The following is a 15,105-nucleotide window of genomic DNA, read 5'->3' on the forward strand; positions in this document are numbered from 1 at the left end:
GTTTCCAAATAAGTGAAAATGCTAAAATTCTAAAGGAATTCACCTTTATTGACATTGTAGAAATGTATGTTTTAGAAATATATGTACTTTTGTTCATGAATGTATTAAAGTTAGCATTTGATTTTCCTAGCACTAGATCTAATAACTACCATACTTTTAACATAATCATAACCCTAAACAGTAGTTTTACATTCTTTTATGAACTCTATATGACATAAAATGTCTGTCATTTACTTTCATAACAAAGTTATATATTGTTAATACCACTATATTGAGATTATACCTTCTAGTTAGACATATGTATTAGTTTCCTGTCATTGCTATTAAAATTACCACAAATTAAGTGGCTTAAAAAAACACAAATGTATTATCTTACGGTTCTGGAAGTCAGAAGTCCAAAATCATTTTCACTGTGCTAAAATCAAGGTGTCCTCAACAAACTAGATGTTGAAGGAAGATACCTCAAAATAATAAGAGCCGTCTATGACAAACCCACAGGAAACATACTGAATGGATAAAAGCTAGAAGCATTGCCCTTAAGAACAGGAACAGGACAAGATGTCCATTCTCACCACTCCTCTTCAACACATTACTGGAAATCCTAGGCAGAGTAATCAAGCAAGAGAAATAAATAACAGGTATACAAATAGGAAAAGAAGTAGAATTATCTCTCTTTGCTAATGATATGATTCTATACATAGAACATCCTAGACTCCTCCAAACGGCTCCTAGACCTGATAAATGATTTCAGTAAAATTTCAGAATACAAAATCAATGTACAAGAATCAATAGCATTGCTATACACCAATGAGGTTCAAGCTCAGAGTCATATAAAAAGTGAAATCCTATTTACAACAGCCACAAAAAATTGAAATACCCAGGAATACATCTAATCAAGGAAAGGAAAAGTCTCTGTAAGGAAAATTACAAAACGCTGCTGAAAGAAGTCAGACATGGCACAAACAAATGGAAAAACATTCCATGCTCATGGATTGGGAGTAGTCATATCATTAAAATTACCATACTGCCCAAAGTAATCTACAGATTTAGCACTATTTCTATCAAACTACTGATATCATTTTTCACAAAATTAGGAAAAAAAACTATTCTAAAATTCAGATGGAACCCCCCCAAAAATAAAAGAGCCCCGATAGTCAAAGCAATCTTAAGCAAAAAGAACAAAGCCAGAGGCATCATATACTATAAGACTACAGTAACCAAAACAACATGATACTGGTACAAAAACAGACAGGTAGACTGATGGAACAAAATAGAGAACTCAGAAACAAAGGTATACACCTACACCATCTCATCTTTGACAAAATTGACAAAAATAAGCAATGGGGTAATAACTCCCTATTCAATAAATAGTGCTAGAATAACTGGCTAGCCATATTCAGAAGAATGAAACTGGACCACTAACTTTCCCTATATGCAAAAATTAACTCAAGATGAATTAAAGATTTAAACGTAAAACCTAAAATTATAAAATCTGAGAAGAAAAGCCAGAAAATACCATTCTGGACATTGGCTTTGGAAAAGAATTGACGACTAAGTCCTCAAAAGCAATTAATACAAAAAAAAATTAGCAAACAGGAAATTTGTCAGTTAAACTAAAGAGCTCCTGTGCAGCAAAAACAAACAAACAAAAAACAACAAAAAAAAGAAACTATCCACAGAGAAAATAGACACTCTGCAGAATGGGGGAAAATATTTGCAAACTGTGCGTCTGACAAAAGTCTAATATCCAGAATCCACAGGAAATGTAAACAACTCAACAAGTGAAAAAGAGGGCAAAGGGCATCAACAAACACTTCCCAAAAGAAGTAATGTAAGTGGCCAACAAATATATGAAAAAAATATTCAACATCACTAATCGGAGAAATGCAAATCAAAACCATAACGAGATAGATATCATCTCACACTAGTCAGAATGGATAGTATTAAAAAGTCAAGAAATTACAGATGCTGGTGAGGCTTTGGAAAAAAGAGAAAGTTTATGCGATGTTGGTGGGAGTGTAAATTAGTTCTGTCACTATGGAAAGCAGTTTGGAGATTTCTCAAAGAACTGAAAGTAGAACTACCATTCAACTCAGCAATCCTATTACTGGGTTACATATCCAAGGAAAATAAATAATTTTACAAAAAAAGACACATGCAAAAAAAGACAGATGCAAAAAAAGTCACATGATCACAGCCCTATTCACAATAGCAAAGACATGAAATCAACCTAGGTGTCCATCAGTGGTGGATGGGATAAAGAAAATGTGGTACATACACATCATGGAACACTATGCAGCCATAAAAAGTAATAAAATCATGCCTTTCAGAGCATAATGAATGCAGCTAGAGGCCATCATCTTAGGTGAATTAACAAAGGAATGGAAAGCCAATACTGCATGTTCTCACTTATAAGTGGGAGCTAAACATTGGATGCATATAAACAGAAAGTTGGGAACAACAGACTCTGGGGACTACTAGAGGGGTAGAGGGGGAGAAGGGCAACCTACAGGTTAAAAAACCTGCACATGTACCCCTTCAATCTAAGATGAAAGTTGAAATGATGAAATATAAAAACAAAAAACATATAAATATAAATAAATGACGTGTCAATAGGGCTTTACTTTCTCAAGGCTCTGGGAAGAATCTATTTTCTTGCCTTTTCCAGCTCCTAAAGGCCACCTACATTTCTTGAAAGGTAGACCCTTCCTCATTTTCAAAGCACAAAGCTCCTGTCTCTGGTTTTGTTCTTTTCATCTTCTTTCTCTAACTCTGATCTTCCTGCCTCCCTCTTATAATGATCCCTGTAAGTACATTGAGCCCACCAGATAACTCAGGATAATCTCCATCTCAAAATCCTTAATAACATGTAAAGTTCCTCTTATGACATAAAGTAATATAGCTTCAGTTTCTAGGAATAAGGATTTTGGTATCTTTGGAAGCTCATTATTTAGCTTTCCACAGCATGACTGAAAAAAAATCCATCAAATTTCATGAACATCTTGCATTTTATTTTATACCAGAGTTAAAAACTTCTGCCTTATAAAGACTTTTCCACTAATACCTCTTTGACCTCAACTTCTCTTGTTGTCCTTTCTTGATAATACTGCCAATATGCACCCAAGCTTTTACTATGTTCTCATTTTTTGCATATCGTGTATCACATTCTAGCTTATTATTTGATTCACTTATATATTATCCTTATTAATTATTATATATCTGCCTAGCCCTCATCCACTTCAACTCCCACTGAAATGGAAGCCCTCCAGTAATACAGGTCTTAGTTTTAATCACTGATTTATCTCCAAGTTCCTCAGAAGGATTCCAGCACTTAATAGATACTCAATAAACACTTCTCAAATCAATACAATGAACAAGGTAATCTGTAGAATAAAACTTAGAGCTGTAATAGGCATTGCTCTGCCCTGAATACTTTATTTGTTACATGAATATGGTATTTTAGTTTTCTTGAGCTGCACAACAAAATACCATAGACAGGTTGGCTTAAACAACAATTTCTCACAGTTCTAGAGTCTGGAAGTCTGAGATCAGGATGGAAGCATGGTCAGTCCCTGGTAAGGGCCCTCTTCTTGGCCTCCGCATGGCTCCAGAGCTCTCTCCTCTTTGCGTACACAGCCTCTACATGGGTTTTTTCTCATTTGTGTATGCAAAGAGAAAGAGAGCTCTGGCTTATTTTTCTTATAAATCCATCAATTCTGTTGGATCAGGGTTCTACCATTATGGCCTCATTTAACTCTAATAACTTCATTTAACTTTAATTACTCCAGATGAAGTTGCATAGGTTGTTAGGGCTTTAAGATATGAATTGAGGGATTATACAACCATTCAATCTATGACATATGGAATGTTAAATATGTTTACAGGAAAAATGTATGAGTGCCTCATATTAATTATACCATCTAACAAAATCAAGCTTTACAATGGAAGTTGGATAATTTTATTTTAAATATGAATGTTGCTCAGAAGAGAATAAAAGGGGGAGGGTAAATCCCAAAACTATTAATAATTACAGACACCTCAGAAAGAATTTTAGAGACCACAACAGCTTATAGGATCCTTATAAGAGAAACTTGTATTTGAATAATCAACTGACATTCTTTGAAGGGTAAATATGCTTGAATAATGAGGAAAATAGAGAATACAATCTTTTTAAATGTTTAAAAATCCTTGAACAAGTTTCTATAGCTACACATAATGAAACATTTATAGTAACTGTAAAATGAAGGTGACTAACTTGTCATAGATGGCAGGCTAGCTGGGAAACAAGAAACAAAGTTGAAAAATTATTTGGTAAATCTGATTCAACATTGTAAAGAATTATTTAGATGATGGAGTAAATATCGAACAGGGAAAACAAGAATAAACATGTGAAACATATTTTGAAATATTGAGTTTTATAAAAGTTTCAGTACAAAAAATGCAAATAACAAAGTTAATTAAATAATGTATATTGTATTTATATAAACCTGAGTCAAAGATTAGAATGCAGTATTTCCAAATCCAGTATAATTGTGAAGTTGGTGTTTAGCACTCTCCACTTTATAGCCTTATTAAATTGCAGCAAGAAGAGACGTAAAATAAAATGAAAACATACATTTTTATATAATAACATATTCTGAACAGACATGTCAAATGGGCTAGTGTAAACTTTGGGATGTAGAAAATGCATGCATTTATAAAAGTGTGGGAAGTGCATGCATTTATAAAAGTGTATACTGGCTCATTTTGTGCTGCTTGGCTGTGAGAAAATTAGTGTGTTAGAACTATTTTTGTTGCAAGTGATAGAAACAAGTCAAATCAGTTTAAGTGACAATTTAGGCCAAGCATGGAGGCTCACGCCTCTAATACCAGCACTTTGGGAGGCGAAGGCAGGCGGATCATCTGAGGTCAGGAGTCGAGACCATCTTGGCCAACATGGTGAAACCCTATCTCTACTAAAAATACAAAAAAATTAGCTGGGCGTGTTGGTCCCAGCTACTTGGGAGGCTGAGGCTGGAGAATAGCTTGAACCCGGGAAGTGGAGGTTGCAGTGAACTGAGATCCTGCCACTGTACTCCAGTCTGGGTGACAGAGTGAGACTGCATCTCAAAAGAAATAAAATAAAATAAAATTCAAAAGCAAATGTATTAACTTATGTAACTAGGAATCCAGGAGATCCCTCTTTCTTTGTTGATTAGACAGTGTACTTTCATGTGGCAGGAAATATACTTTCATCGGCCTACTAGAAAAGGCCAGTAAAATGCTGCATAGTAACTCATGATAGACATGCGCTGGATCATGGGGACATCACTGAACCACTGAACCACTCACCTAGCCAAGGGGATGGTTACTCTATGTATGTGGACCCAAGGCTTCAACCCATATACCTGACTTTGTGGAGAGAAACCAAACCCACTCAAACTATATCTAATTATTCCCCTCTGGGAAAAAGGTATCCTTTATTACCAAAATAAAGGGTGGATAATGGGTACATTTGAGATTTTTTTAATGAAGCAATAAAACAAACAGCTAATCACAGGAATTAATTTTCAATAAGGTAAAAGTAGAATGACATTGTAAGACCTGCTCATTGTTTTGTGATTGGCAGGCAGTTTTGAAGTAGAAGCGTGCCTTGAACACTTTAATGTGTACCTTCCAGAAGGGAAACATGGTTTAAAGCTTCTAATCTAAGAGAAAGGGGCCTTAGAGACAGATGATTTTAGGTACTGTTTCCTCTGCAACCCTGGATTACCTAGAATGGCAGGAAATGCCTTCTTTGTAGATGTGTCGCACGACTTTCTTTCCAGCGATCAGCTTATATATCACCCTTAAAAAAGTGATAATTTTTGACAATCCTAAACCCTTCCTGTTTTTGTTTAATATATTTTGTACTATTTCATTTAACAATCTCTCTCCCTCTCTCTCTCTATATATATATATATGAGCAAGCATATATATATATATATATATATATATATATGAGCAAGCATATATATATATATATATATATGCTTGTTTCTTTGATTATAGACTACCTTCATAAAAAAATAAACTAAACAACATGCCTGAAGAATGGCAGAGGAAGACAACTGAATGAATATTGATCAGACAGCCCAACCGTTAAAGTGCAGAGTACCTCAAAACTTCAAAATTGGTCTTCATTGAGAGCAGCTCTTTCTTGTATATTGAGTACTTTTGATTTAGTGTGAGGGTTACAGCTTGGCCAGTCTTTAAAGGCAGCACAGATTTATTTTCTATAGGTACCTGGTGTTGCAGCTGTGCTTCAGAGTAACTTAGAGGTACATTTCTTAATAGTGAGTCCTGTGTGCACATCAGCCGAACTGACATCACAACTCTTATCCTTGTTGGGGAGGATTTCTCAGAAGCCCAAGTACATAATTCTTATAGTGCTCTCCTTACAATAAAGGTTTACTTAAGTTTTGTTTACCATATGAATGATGTACTGGAAATAACACTGTTGACTTGGGACATACTTATATTCTTGACAGTTTCTAGAAACAGTCACTATGTGAGGTAGACACCCCTCATATTGATCTAGACATTCTATAGGTCAAGGATATATCTTCACAAACTTACTCTTTTTTTTTTTTTTTTTTTGAGACGGAGTCTAGCTCTGTCACCCAGGCTGGAGTGCAGTGGCGCGATCTCGGCTCACTGCAAGCTCCGCCTCCCGGGTTCACGCCACTCTCCTGCCTCAGCCTCCCGAGTAGCTGGGACTACAGGTGCCCGCCACCACGCCTGGCTAATTTTTTGTAGAGACGGGGTTTCACCATGTTAGCCAAGATAGTCTGGATCTCCTGAGCTCGTGATCTGCCCGCCTCGGTCTCCCAAAGTGCTGGGATTAAAGGCATGAGCCACCGTGCCCGGCCACAAACTTACTTTTTATATAAATATCAGTTTATCTAGACTTATTTAAAGTTAACAGTAAAGCAATTTACTTAGGACTGTATGGATTAGTATTTCAAGTGAAGTCAGTTTTGGAAAGTATATTAAAATGACAACCAGGTCCAAAAGCTAGGCACACAATTTCTCTAAAAGATAATGCAGAGAACATTTTACAGACCCACCTGCAGAAGACAGAGAAAGAAAAGGAGGAAATGGAAAGAAAGAAAGAGAAATACACACACACACACACACACATACATTCTATGGTCCCACTAAAGACCTACTGAATTAGACTACCTGGGAATGATATAAGAAATACCTAATTTATACAACTTTCAAGTTATTATAATGTAGCCAGGTAGGCAGTTTGGTTGTTATCCATGAATCCATGTTCATGTATTAGTGATAAAGATATCCATCCATTGAAGTTGACATTGAACATGAGAATGAAATAATGTAAAGATCAAAAGAAATTACCCAGGATTAAAAGTGCTCTCAAACCTGTCATCCTCTTATCCCTCCCACAGAGCACATTAAGGCTTGCCTGGCAGTATCACCCCTTCAAACATCCAGCTTGATTGAAATTACAGCTGTTTATGGTTATACAGATAGGAGGTAAATTGTCATGGTTATCAGTGATAAATAACTATTGATTTAAGGTTGTTGCAGTAGTTGACAAAAGTGACTTTATTTCATTTGGATGGAGAAAATTTTATGGAAGTAGAATAATTCAAATACAAGTAAAGCAGATTTATGTCATTAACTTATTATTTGTATTTATATGTGAATTATCACTTCAATCCATTATGTTTGTTATTATAAAATACTACAGAGAAATAAGTTTACTATTCTTGAGCTCTAAGCTTCCTGAAGGGCAGCATTTCACTGATTACTAAAAGTGTCTACCCAGCATTCTAGCACCTGTACCTATACAGGTCACTAACTTTGGTCACGAACCACCAACCCACAGCAGGAGTTTCTAGGACTTGGCTAAAAACAGCTACAACAAAAACATGAAGAATAATGCCAACAACAATTTTTATTTATGAAATAAATGGTATTTGATGGTAGAGATTTGAATTTTGAAGTCCACAAAATTTTCAGTATATATTCAGATTGTTGAAAATCTACTTTACAGTAATCATCTTGCATGAAATAGCCCTATGCTAGGTGACAGTTTTCACTATGGAATTATAATAATATTTATCATAAAATATAAACATTTATGATAAATATAAGCTGGGGGCCCACTTTATATCAACTCCTCTTTAAGAAGGGACATTAAACTAGAGATCTTATAGACAGGAGAGAATTAGAAAATAATATTTTACATAGATGAAAAAGTAGGAGTGTATGAGTCAGAATTGCTATTGGGTACAAGTACTAAAATACTTAAATACTTATAGAATAAATGCAAGTTTATCTTTTTCTTAGATACTAGTTCGTGAGTAGGAATTAGTTGGCACATGTTCTTCATATAGATTGATCCAAAAACTGTGTGAAACTTATGTATGTTAGATTCTGTCTTTTCCTCATGGTGATCACTATCCTTTTCCATACCTCAAGCATAACAGTGGGCTGAGGGAAGGAAGGTCATAGTACCTTTGTCTCTTTTATGAGTACATGACTCCAGCAGACTTGTACTTCCATGCTTTTGATGAGTATTCTGTCACATGGTAACTCATAACCACAAAGATGGCTATGAAAACAAACATTCAACTTTTCTAATTCATGGGGTGGAAACAACAAGGAAACCTATAATCTAGGTCATGAAATATACAACCTTCAAGTAGGTGTATATGGCATAAAAGATACTAATTCAGTTCTTGCTGTTCCCAAAAGACTACGAAGAATAATAGTGTGAGGGAGGAAATTATGCAATCTGATAACAGGGCCCAATTTGATAAAAGTACTTTAGATATATTTGGATATACAAGGAGAAAATGATAACTTTAACCTAGTGGCTTTCTTCCTTAGACCTTGGAAGACTCAAGCTTAGAAGAATTTGAAACATAGATTTGCTTTATGTTCCAGGTAATGCAATAGATGTTGCATAACACCAATGGCAGGAGGCAGGTAGAAAAAAAAAATGAGGTTGTATTTGTGACCCTCAGTGTCTTACTCAGGATACTATGAATGTTCTGCATGATCCAGTGTAAGGACACAGACATACTGAGCATGCTAGTGAAACTAAATGCCTACAGGAGTAAGCAAATGCCACAGTCAGGAACATCGAGACCAGGCACACATGGTCTCACATTGTACAGAACACATGGTCTTGTAATGAGACCAGTTACAGCTGAGCAAACACCAGTAGCTGAGATGAGCTAAAATACAAGAGTGTAGAATGATACGGTTCCCTCTCCCATCTCTTCTTAAAGTAAGCTCGTCCCTTTTCCCCATATTCAGGTACCACTTTAGCGAAAAAGAAGAGAAGGTTAAAGATCTGCTATATTAAACCATGCAAAGAAACCTAAACCAACTCTGATAGGAAGTTGAGATGTGAACTGACAAAAGCTTTAGATTGAAAGGAAGCTTTTTACATCTTAAGGAAAGGGGAAAATTAATTGGAAAAAAAGTTGGTGTATTAGCCACCTCAGATGCTAAGAACTTAAGAAAAAAAAATCACATCTGTTAGAGACAAAGAAACTGTTTTCCCTACCCATCTAAGTATAGGGTAAATAAATTTGTGACTCTGCTACTCCTCAAATATCTTATTTTCTTTTGTTTATGCAAGTCTTTCTCTCTTTTCGTCCAGATCAGCATAATGATATATCCTATTAACTCCAACAATTTTATACTATATTGCATTTTTTGTCCAACATTCCTGTCACCCACTTCATAGTAAAGCTGCTCGAAAGTATCTGTGTACCTTATGGATCCACCACTTCACTTCCCATTTGCTCTTCAAACCACTCCACCAATCTAGCCTGTCTTCCTCTCCAGCACTTCCCTATAATTGCTCTTATTAAGGTCACAAAAACCTCATATCCCCAAATCCAAAGGAGCCTTCACTTCTATCAGTTTAGTTGATTGGGAGAGAGAATTTGACCCAGTTGGCCACTCATTTGTTCTTGAAATTTTCTCTTCACTGAGTTTCCTTGACAATATACTTCCTCACATGACTGATTGTTGTAAGCGCATTCCAAAAATCTAACCACTATATGTGGAATAGCTTAGGGAGCCTTGCTACTTTCTCCTTTCTGTATTCTCTTTCACCCATTCTAGTGGTATTAAGTCTCAACGCTGGAGTGATAAATCCAAAATGCTCTCTACACTTCTACAAATTCCTATTTGGTTGAATGACTATTGGATGTGCCATTCTCCACATCTCTAAGCAAGTGCTTTTAGTTCTAACCCCAGACTATATACTCTCTACCATATCCACTGAACCATGTTCTGTCAGACAATATTTATCTTTTTCCTGAAATTCTCAAATTGCCACCTAACTCCTCTGCCTTTTTGCACTATTACTCATCAGTAATTAATTTCCCAAATAGCAGCAGAATAGATATATAAATATATATGTATGCACACACATATATAAGGAAATCTGATCATATCATCTATTTCCTCAAAATTCTTTGGTGGTTTCCCTTTATAAGCCTACACAGCCCTGATTCTGTTGTAGGACTTTCTCCTTAGTTCAGCTAAAAACTGGGTTCTCATCACACGACCAGGAAAGATTAGGCTCATAGACACTTTGAAGGGCAAGGGGGATGGAATTTATCGGGCAAAAAATGAAAAAGGAAAAACAGCACAGCAAAATGAGATGGGGTCCTGCTAACAGGCTCTCTGCCTCACAGATTGAATCCCAGGATTCCACACAGGAACAGGAGGGGCCAGGCTCCTTCCCCAGGCAAAGGGCACCAACTTCAGTGGCTCTCCTCTGTTCTCCCAATGCGCAGGTCAGAGGTTCTGCAGGCCAGTAGGAGGTTCTTTGGGGATCCCTTTATACTTGGCTGTCTCAATTCCACCTTCCCCTAAGAAGGTCTGTCATAAACTATTTCTCTTTGCCTATCCCAGAATATCAATGCACTAGAAAAAAAAGATAAACTAATATTTTTCAACAATAACATATATTTAAAGTTCTATTAATAAAGAACTATAAGACAAAAATGATCTATTGTTGGTTTTAGAAGATATTTTTACCTCAACATGTTTCCTACTTACCATTTTAAAAATCAAGAATAAGAAAAACATTTAAAAAGATGACATGAGCCTGACATATAAAAATAGTAAAACAAACAAGGGTAAAAACTAATTTTAATTCCAGGCTAGGTAACAGGTTAAAAAAAATAATTTTAAAAGCTAAAATGATAAATTATAATAAAAACATGACAACATAATTTTGTAATTTAACCCCATTTTATAAATGAAATTTATTATTGAATGTTTACTAAGGGCTACGTGAGTTATTCTAAGGGCCAAGTTATTTTTATATGTGTCATCCAATTTAATCTTCACAACAATACTATTAAAATGTGCACTCTATTTATCATCAATTTACAAGTTAAGTAACTGAAGTAGAGGGTTCAATAAACTTCCCAAGTTTTTCAGCCAGTAAGTGGTGGAGTGGGGTTTCAAATCAACACAGATTAGATCCTGGAAATACACTTAATTATTTTTCAAATTTATTATATATATTGATTTTAGGATTATATTTTCTGTTAATTTGCAGTCTTTGTTTTATATAGTATTAGATTATTTTTATAATTTAAATACATATCTTTCCTTTTTAAAAACTGTTGTATGCCACATTTTTAACTTTCTTATATCATATTATCTAGTAATTTATACAGTAAACTCTCAAAATTGCTTAAGCAAGAGAGGCATTCATAAAATAAGTTGAAGTAAGTAGTGTAGGACTCATGAGAAGTTTCATGTTTATTCAGAGACTTAAACTCCTTTAATCTTTCTGGTCCAACATCCTGGAGCACAGGGGTCAACTCACTATGAAAAATAGCTACCAGAGCATGGGTTCTAAATTTCAGGGAGGAGAGTGGGTGGAGGGCAAAATATAGTTCTTGCTGAAAAATTTTTCACATACTATCATCTCATTGCCCACAAATCAGGCTGGGAAATCTAGATATTTAAATAAGTAGTTTGTCACCAAAATATAATACAACTTATAGAGTCCAAAAGGTTCTATAAGTAGGAAGAGTGAATAAAAAATGAGGAGGAAATTAATTGCAGAGACACCGTCAATGCATTAGGTTCTATGGTCATTTAAAAATTCTCCTGCTTATCAGCTGAGTTAATATTTATTGTTGGAGAAAGTAGTTGGTTTTCTAATATAATAAAAATAATGTTGAATATCAGTTATACAAACTTAATTTCTTGAAATATAATACACAATCTACCTGTTAATACATAACTTTTATTACATTCCAATAGTCTTAAGGGCATTATTAGAGAAATATTATTCTACAAAGTAAAATATCTTCAATGAGGCAGTAGATTCTCTAAAATGTAATTTTGACTCTTTGGAAACTACATAGCTTGTTTTTTTCCCCTCTTTTTCTCTCTTATGAATGATCCTTAAGGAAGAACTATAGCCATAATTTCAACTAAAGACATATTAATACTTCATGACAGTTTAATCGTTAATTATACCCAACACCTCCTTGAAACACACAAAACAATTCTACTTTTATAAATGAGAGACTGAGGCAAAGTTAGGGCCCATTCTTTGTTGGAGAATTTACTCCATTATTATGAATCCCGACAATGTTCTTGTTAGTACATGAACTGCATAAGAGACTTTCTTATTACCCTAAGTTCCATTAAAGTATTTTAATGCTTCATTAAAGCTGACGGATGGTACACACCTTTGATTATTCAGGTGCTGATTAGTTATAAAAAACACTTACACCACCAAAGTGTCAGCTAAATAGAGTTCACATCTTATGATATGTTAAGGCTGTGCCTGCAAGGAATAGATAAAGGCAGTCTTAGGAGCTCTCTTGGGCATTATTTAAGAACCATTTTTACCATCATATTTTGTTTTAGTATTTCCATTAATGTGTGAAAATTTAAACGAGGCAAACTATAAAAAGGCAGTTCTTTAAACTTGTAAAATGTGTGAAAAATAAAAAATGAAAAACAATGAAACAAAGAATTTTTTTTTTATTGCAAGCGTTTTAAAATACAGTTGGCAAGTCTCTACTTAAAGCAACTATTTTATTATTAAGAAGTAATGTTCTTTCTTCTTTTTATGTTTAATGGCAACATGACCAAAATAAAATAGAGGTAAGAAAAAAACATGATTACAAAATTGAGTTTATAACATCAAAACTTATTTCTAACATTAGAATTTTCCCGATTCTGATGATCTGGGACTCCATGGCAACCAGCAATCAATGAATGATATAGAATTAAAAATCAGTATCTAGGCCGGGCGCGGTGGCTCATGCCTGTAATACCAGCACTTTATGAGACCGAGGTGGACAGATCACGATGTCAGGAGATTGAGACCATCTTGGCCAACATGATGAAACCCTGTCTGTACTGAAAATACAAAAAATAGCTGGGTGTGGTGGTCAGTGCCTGTAATCCCAACTACTTGGGAGGCCGAGGCATGAGAATGGCTTGAATCCAGGAGGTGGAGTTTGCAGTGAGCCGAGATTGTGCCACTGCACTCCAGCCTGGCTTCAGAGGGAGACTCCATCTCAAAAAAAAAAAAGAAAGAAAAAAAAAAAGAAATCAGTATCTATCTGTAGCTCCAATGTGCAATGGTTTCCTTACTGTTTTCTCTTTTGAAATAAACATATGGTTTCTTTTCCTTTGTTGCACTTTATTTGTTCAGCAATTCAAATATTGATTGTTTTTTCTTCAGTACCTATTGTATGACTTTTAATGATCACATTATAGGTATTATGTATTTTAAATAGATTCATGCATTTGGAAAAGGTCATACTCACACAATACTCTATGTCAGAATGGCTCTAACATGCCTCACAGTCATCCAGGATTCTAAGAATTTCCTCTCTTTATTTTTGATGTCATGGAAAGCTTGATCTCTCTGCAGTATTCATAAAATTTGCTTCTTTGGGCGGTTTATGAAATTTGCTCGTTTAGAGCATCTTTGTATATGTTAGTGCATTGGGAGCTGACTTAAATAAGTTGTACATGACAATTTCCATGAATGGTTGCAGCTCAAATAGTCCTTCATTGCTTTGGAATTCATCAAAGAAGAGATGTCACCAAGTCATATATTTCTCTGGAGGATTTAATTAATGCTCTTTTATTATTCTATAAGCATAATATCCTATAAAACCATCGAGATGTAATTTGGAGAGAGCAGTTTTTTATTTTTTAATTTCAGCTTTTAATTTAGATCTACAGAGTACATGTGTAGGATTGTTACACTGGTAAATTGGACCCATTTAGTTAGAATAGTACCCAAGAAGTAGTTTTTCAACCCACAAATCCTTGCCCCCCTTCCCCTACTTAGTAGTCCTCAGTGTCTAATGTGTTGCCATATTAATGTTCATCAGGAAGGATTAGTAGGTAAAAGTGTGAGCTCTAGATCCAGATTGCCTGTGTCTGAAACCCAGCTACAGGCAAATTCGTTGTGTAAAATTTCATAAATTATAAAATGAGGATAAATACAATGCCAGTTTTCATAGCACTTTTGTGGAGATTAAATTGGATAATACATATAAAATACTTAGCAGACTACCTGGTCCTTAATAAATAATCAGCAAGTATTAACTATTATTGCTATTATTATTATTACCATCCAGTATTTACCTAAAACAAACAATAGAACAATGTGGTATTTTAAAAAATGCATTTTGTTATCTGTTAGTCAGGGAAATGATCTTTGTTGAATATGCATTAAATAAAAATATATTTAGAAGTTAAATAAGATTTTGGCTCACATACATTCTTAATATATTTGATAATTTATTTTTTGGACCAAAATGAGGTGTAGTCAGTGTTCAAGAAAAAGCATATGAAAATATTTTGCTGGAAGATTAAGGATCACAAAAAAGATTAGTAAATTAGCATTACTATAAGAAACTTCATTGTTTAAAAAAATCTATCTTACAGGAGAGTTATTTATGCATCATATATTCATCATGCAGTTTTAATATTATAGAAATTTAAATTTATACAATGAGAGGAATTATGTTCATTAACAATAAATGACCTATTTCAAAAGCAATTGTATTTTTAATCTGACCCCCTCTC

The 15,105-nt window shown here is 34.6% G+C and overlaps 1 long non-coding RNA gene across 1 annotated transcript in view; it reads right to left on the minus strand.

Annotated features, from left to right (window-relative positions):
- Positions 1 to 15,105, minus strand: part of LOC134731842 (uncharacterized) — a 230,956-nt gene that overhangs the window by 69,096 nt on the left and 146,755 nt on the right. The window lies entirely within an intron of this gene.

This window comes from Symphalangus syndactylus, chromosome 11 (assembly GCF_028878055.3).
Source record: "Symphalangus syndactylus isolate Jambi chromosome 11, NHGRI_mSymSyn1-v2.1_pri, whole genome shotgun sequence".
Lineage (NCBI taxonomy): Eukaryota > Metazoa > Chordata > Mammalia > Primates > Hylobatidae > Symphalangus > Symphalangus syndactylus.